This window comes from Myotis brandtii, unplaced genomic scaffold, assembly GCF_000412655.1.
Source record: "Myotis brandtii unplaced genomic scaffold, ASM41265v1 scaffold216, whole genome shotgun sequence".
NCBI classification, from domain to species: Eukaryota; Metazoa; Chordata; class Mammalia; order Chiroptera; family Vespertilionidae; genus Myotis; species Myotis brandtii.
Genome location: NW_005358092.1, coordinates 1,191,057 through 1,197,366, shown reverse-complemented (window position 1 = coordinate 1,197,366; position 6,310 = coordinate 1,191,057). Strand labels below are relative to the sequence as shown.

General features: G+C 43.6%; 1 protein-coding gene across 1 annotated transcript in view; it reads left to right on the top strand.

The window, feature by feature from the left end:
* The first annotated feature begins 221 nt into the window (after positions 1-221).
* Positions 222-6,310, top strand: part of ATP8A2 (ATPase, aminophospholipid transporter, class I, type 8A, member 2) — a 651,371-nt gene continuing 645,282 nt past the window's right edge. Inside the window, exon 1 of the mRNA XM_014539417.1 lies at positions 222-507. The gene's annotated coding sequence lies outside the window, so the exon portion shown is untranslated. The remainder of the gene's footprint in view (positions 508-6,310) is intronic.

The following is a 6,310-nucleotide window of genomic DNA, read 5'->3' as shown; positions in this document are numbered from 1 at the left end:
TGTTTCTTGTTTTGAGAAAACAGGCATATAAGAACCAGTGACTTTACTATTTCTGTAGTTGGGTAATGTGAAAGGCAAACAGCTTATCAGGTAATGTAGAGCAGTTTTTCTTAAATTTGAGTAATGTGAGGGCACCTTTAAACTCATTTTGAGGGGACTTCCACTGTAAAATTATCACAGGGCATATGGGTTGAGACTAGACTGGAGAACAAGGGCTGAGCCCAGTGGGAGGGGACAGCAGTAATCCAGGTGCCAGATGGTCCCTGTGGCAGAGCTAAGGTGGAAGGAGGGGGAGTGGATACATCCTCCATATGTTTGAAGGTAGAGCCAGCAGCATTTGCTCATGACTTGGATGAGGCTTACGTAAAAAGGAGAATCTAAGCTGGCTCAGAGGTTTTTGGTCTGAGAACCTGGAAGAATGTACCAGGATGGGGAAGACTGCAGAAAGAACAGGGCTCTCTCTTGTGGAGGGAAGTGGGTGGTAGTCAGGAATTTGGTTTTGAACAGGTGAGTGCATACTAGAGAGCCGAGTGGAGATGTTTAGTAGGGAAGTGGGTGTATGGGCCTAGAGTTCAGGGGAGTGTTGTTCTAGTCCAGAGAAATAAATTCAAGAGTCCTCAGCAGCTCTAGCTGGTTTGGTTCAGTGGATAGAGCATCGGCCTGAGGACTGAAGGGTCCTGGGTTTGATTCCAGTCAAGGGCACATGCCAGGTTGCAGGCTTGATGCCCAGTAGGGGGCGTGCAGAAGGCAGTGGATCAGTGATTCTCTCTCATCATTGATGTTTCTCTCCCTCTCCCTCTCCCTTCCTCTCTGAAATCAATAAAAATATATTAAAAAAAAAAAAAAGAGTCCTCAGCAGACGGCTCCATGGGTGTGTGACTGTGCAGTTGCACAGGGCCCGGCTCATGGAAGAGGCTTACATTTGCTTTAATGATTGGCTGCTGCTGTCTTGGAAGTCTTAATAAATTTTGGACAGGGGGCCTGCATTTTCTTTTTTTCTTAATATACTAGTAGCCCTACACATGAATCCGTGCGCCAGTAGGTTGCTGCTGCCCTCCTGTAGCTCTCCACCTGCTGCCCTGTCCTATAACCCCCCTCCCCCCTCTCCTCTCCCCCCTCATAGCTTGCTGCCCTGCCCGCTCCTGTAGCTCTCCGCAGCCACTTGTATCTTGCTGGCCCACCCTCCTGCTGATCTGTGATCTGGTCGTGAGTCGCTTGTACTTTGCTGGCCCGCCCTCCTGCTGATCTGTGATCTGGTCGTGAGTCGCTTGTACTTTGCTGGCCCGCCCTCCTGCTGATCTGTGATCTGGTCGTGAGTCGCTTGTACTTTGCTGGCCCGCCCTCCTGCTGATCTGTGATCTGGTCGTGAGGTGCTTGGTTGTTACGCCTCAGGATGTAATGGCTAATTAGCATATTCCTCTCTTACTACATAGTATATTTTTATTGATTTCAGAGAGGAAGGGAGAGGGAGAGAGAAACATCAATGATGAGAGAGAATCATAGATCGGCTGCCTCCTACACACCCCATACTTGGGATTGACCGCTGGCCCACCCTCCTGCTGATCTGTGATCTGGTCGTGAGTCGCTTGTACTTTGCTGGCCCGCCCTCCTGCTGATCTGTGACCTGGTTCATAGGTCAACACTTAACCATTGAGCCATACTGGCTGGGCTGCATTTTTATTTTTCACTAGGTTCTGCAAATTATGTAGCCAGTGTATACAGATGTGCCCAGAAAGAGAGGGGTCCTTGGACAGGGTCCTGGGCACTCCAACATTTCATGGTCAGGGAGACTAGAGCAGTAGTAAAGGGGCTGAGAGAATGGCCAGTGAGATCAGCAGAGACCCTGAGAGGGGTGCTCAGCACCTTGGGGTGGGGGCAGATGTGCAGAAATAAGGGACTGTTCGGTTGTGCCCAGTACTGCTGAGAGCTCAAGGAAGATGAGGCCTGAGACCCAACTGTTCGACTTAGCAATGTGGAGGTCATTGGTGACCTTGAAAAGAGAAGTTTTTTTTTATCATCATCGGGATGAATGTCTATAAAACAGTTTCCAGACAGACAAAGAGGACAGATAATGGGAACAGCATGTCCAGAAAACTCTTTTGAGTGTATTCTGTAGAAACGGGGGGGGGGGGGGGGAGAGAAAATGGAATGGTAGCTGGAGGAAGACATGAGTTCCAGGGAGGTTGTTTTGTTCTAAGACTTTTATTGCATTCATAGAGTCGATGGCATGAATGTCAAAGTAAGAGGTTTTTAGGGAGAAGGGAGGGACAGTGATCTGAGATCTCTGAGAAGCAGGGTCATCAGAGCAGAGCAATGAAGGACAGAAGTCCCGAGGTGGGGGATTTTGCTGATAACAGGCTGCAAATTCCAGAAGACAGAGAGGATGGGTTTAAAAGATGGGATCTATCTAGAATATTTACATACTTTATGAGGAAGAGGGAGGACCTGGATGGTGTGGGCTCCCTGGGGTGACTCAGTGGACTTAGGTATAGGGCCTCACAAGGTGGGTTTGAATGATGACCCAGGCAGATAGAGGCAGTGAGGCTGTAAGTGTTGCAAGGAGAGGTTGGCTGGATGTTGGCGCTGGCCCAGGAGAGTCCTGAGCTCTGGAATCTCTTTTTTTCAGTTGACAGAGGTGTGGAGCCTGGAGTGGAGCCTTGCCATTTGCAGAACTAGCACTCCAAGCTTTGGGCAGCTTCTTTGCCCATGATGCAAAAATGTCTTGCCTCTTTTTGGTCCCTTTCACGTGTGTGTGTGTGTGTGTGTGTGTGTGTGTATGTTTTTTTGTTTTTTTACAGGAAGTAGGATTTTTTGGTGAGCATGACTAAGGAGGGGGCAGGGCTCACCATTTGTCCTGGGGCCATGGATAGGGATGCATATGACCCTATAGCCATCTTGGATGAGTTGCTTTTCACATGTGTTTTTAAAAAAATATATTTTTATTGATTTCAGAGAGGAAGGGAGAGGGAGAGAGATAGAAACATTAATGATGAGAGAGAATCATTGATCAGCTGCCTCCTGCACACCCCCTACTGGGGATCAAGCCTGCAACCTGGACATGTGCCCTTGACTGGAATCAAACCTGGGACCCTTCAGTCCACAGGCTGATGCTCTAGCCCAGTGATGGCGAACCTATGACATGTGTGTCAGAGGTGACACGCGAACTCATTTTTTTTGGTTGATTTTTCTTTGTTAAATGGCATTTAAATATATAAAATAAATATCAAAAATATAAATCTTTGTTTTACTATGGTTGCAAATATCAAAAAATTTCTATATGTGACACGGCACCAGAGTTAAGTTAGGGTTTTTCAAAATGCTGACATGCCAAGCTCAAAAGGTTCGCCATCACTGCTCTAGCCACGGAGCCAAACTGGCTAGGGTTCACATGTATTTTTAAAGAGCCTTTTCTGAAAACAAAACAAACAAAAACATCAGGATTTTGCTTAAATTTGCTTTAAATTTATACATCAATCTGGGGAGAATAGACATTTTTTATATGTGTCTTCTTAACTACACGTGTGGTATTTCTCATCATTTAATGTCTTTTTTGTTTTCTGTTAAAGTGTCAATTTACTCCCTTAACATTATGCTTCTCATTTTTTACAAACTAGTAATAGAAGGATCAAAGATCACAATCTGCTTCAAGATTATATGCTAAAATGCATTCTATTTAGTAAAATAATTCTGGGATTATTATTTCTTGCCTATGAGATATATCTCTTAACCTGGATATTCAGTTGTATTTTTGTCAGTTCTAACATTCCCCAAAGGTATATTTTGTGCCAGTGTGTCTCAGACATTTTACCAGGGGATGGGAATTCTAAGACTAATGTGGGGAGGTCCTCCTGCCTTTATGGAGCTTCTAGTCTGATCAAGATGGAGCCTTTTGGTAGTAAGGGAGACAGAGTAGAAACAGAGCTGTGGATTTTAACAAATATATATTGAGTGCCTTCTGTGTGCCAGGCACTGCTCCTGGTGCTAGAGATAGAGAGCGGAGCAGGTGTGCTGTCATAGAGCTTATGGTCTTGTGCTTGGTTCCAGCACGTGGGATGAGTGCTCTCAACTCTCTTATCCTGCCCTGTGCTGATACTTATGAATGGTGCACACGCGTGAATAGGGAAGTGAAGTGGGTGAGTGTGTGTGTGGGTAGTGAGCACAGAAAGGAAGGGGGAGCTGTTTTATACGGACTGCGACATCAGCGGTATCTAGGGTGGAATCTTCCAGTCCCTCTCTTATTGAATTCATGGATTTGGCTAAAGATTAGCAATGAAGAGCAGGCAGGTAGTAATTGCACAGACCAAATCCAGAAACCTTCCTAGAGTTCTCCAATCCCACACTCATCCATCTATTTCTTCCGCCTTTTCTTGTCCATCAAAGGAGTTGTTTTGTTTTGTTTACATAAGGTTCCCATGTGGACATAGTTTTCCCATAACAACCTGTCCCATGTATCACAGGGAGAATGAGGAGAATTGGGGCAGCTGAAAGTATGAAGAGCTATAATGTTAGAATGGAAGGGCTAGATGGTACCTCAGAGATGGTTGAGTCCTCTCATTTCACAGGTGAGAAAAATGATTCAGAAATGTTCCTTGCATGCTGTTTAATTTCACGCAGGACCAGCTAATTCCCAAGGTCACTGTACTCTCTACTATCTCCATCCTGCTTAATTCAATATTCATACTTAAGTTGAGCAGAACAGTTCATTCATTGTTTATTGTTTTCTGTTCCTCAAATGGAAGTAAATAAAGAACTGGGCCTAATTTCCTTCATTTTCTGTACTATCTATCCTGTGGGTACTCAATAAATAAAGATTTCACTAAACTATGTCATGGATTATTTTGGGACTTGGTTTAATGGTCTAGATTATGTTTGGAAGTTTCTTTGAGGTAGTTGTATGTGTAGGGGTTGAAACACTAGGCTTTAGGGTTAGAGAGAATTGGATTCAAATTTTGACACTGTCATTTGCTACCTATATGACATTAAAAGCTTCCTTTACTTCTGTTACAGATGAGGATGAAAGTGAATTTTGTACCTCGTAGGGTTGTTGTGATTAGTGAGTAATAATGTCTATAAAAGTGCATTATTAATTATTTAATATATCAAGAGAACTTTATGATATAATTAATATTAACAATATGACATATTTCTCATGTGTTTTTCCTTTTCATTGAATTTATTGGGGTGTCACTGGTTAACAAAATTATACAGGTTTCAGGTGTACAATTCTACAACACGTCATCTGTACACTGTATTGTGCGTCCACCATCCCAAGCCAAGTCTCTGTCCTTCACCATTTATCCACCCTCATGTTGCCTGTCATTAACCAAGGCCAACTCCTCCACCTAGATACTTATTCTGCATAGCAGCAGAATTGGCAAAAACTTCAGTTGTCATCTTTTCACTCTCTAAATCTAGCAATGGAAGCCTACCTAGGACATGACTACATACGTAGAATTATTATTGGAGAACTTAAGTGTACTTTTTGTGTCATTATCCAGGTGTCTGATTGCTTACCAAGCACTCTGATTATAGAGTGTTCATCCTCTAATGTCTCTGAAGGTTATCACCTTCTATTAAAAGTAGTCCAGCCTTCAAGGCCATTTTCTACCCTACAGGTGGCCAATAAGCACCTCAGTTGATGGTTTCAGGTGTTTAATCATTGATTTTACTTTTCCAATGGATGTTTTATCTCAAAACCTGATCTGATAGAGGTGCCAGTTAGACAAATAAATTAAAATTATTTTCTAAGAAGTTTTCAAACATTTATGGAAGGATATGTAAAGAGCTTCTTTAAAGATGGGTATCTACCTTTCCTCCTTGGAACTGTACATGTACTAAATATAACCTCTGGTCAATACCACACTGAATACAAGAGGTTGCTTACATCCATTTAGGCCGGTAAAAGTGCTCAGAGGGAATGTTGACAACCATTAAGGAAGGCTAAAAATAAAAGTGATCTCATTTCCATGCCCGAGGAGTTTTTCCCCATCATCATCAAGGGCAGGCACAGAAACAGGACCTAGGAGAGGGCCCTGCCTAGACAGAGCAGTGCTGAAGTGGGGATAGTCAGTTGCATATGCAAAATACCTTGACGGCACAAAAGGATACAGTCACACCTGCATGGCTACCTGGGTCTACCTGCACAGATATGTTCACAAGAGTGCATGAATAAAACACTGTTTATTCATCAGCAATGATCATGGAAGGCTCGCTGGGCCAACATCTACACTAATAAAAGAGAAACATGGTAATTAGCGTATGACCGCTACCCTTCCCATTGGCTAATCAGCATATCCTCATGCAAATTAAC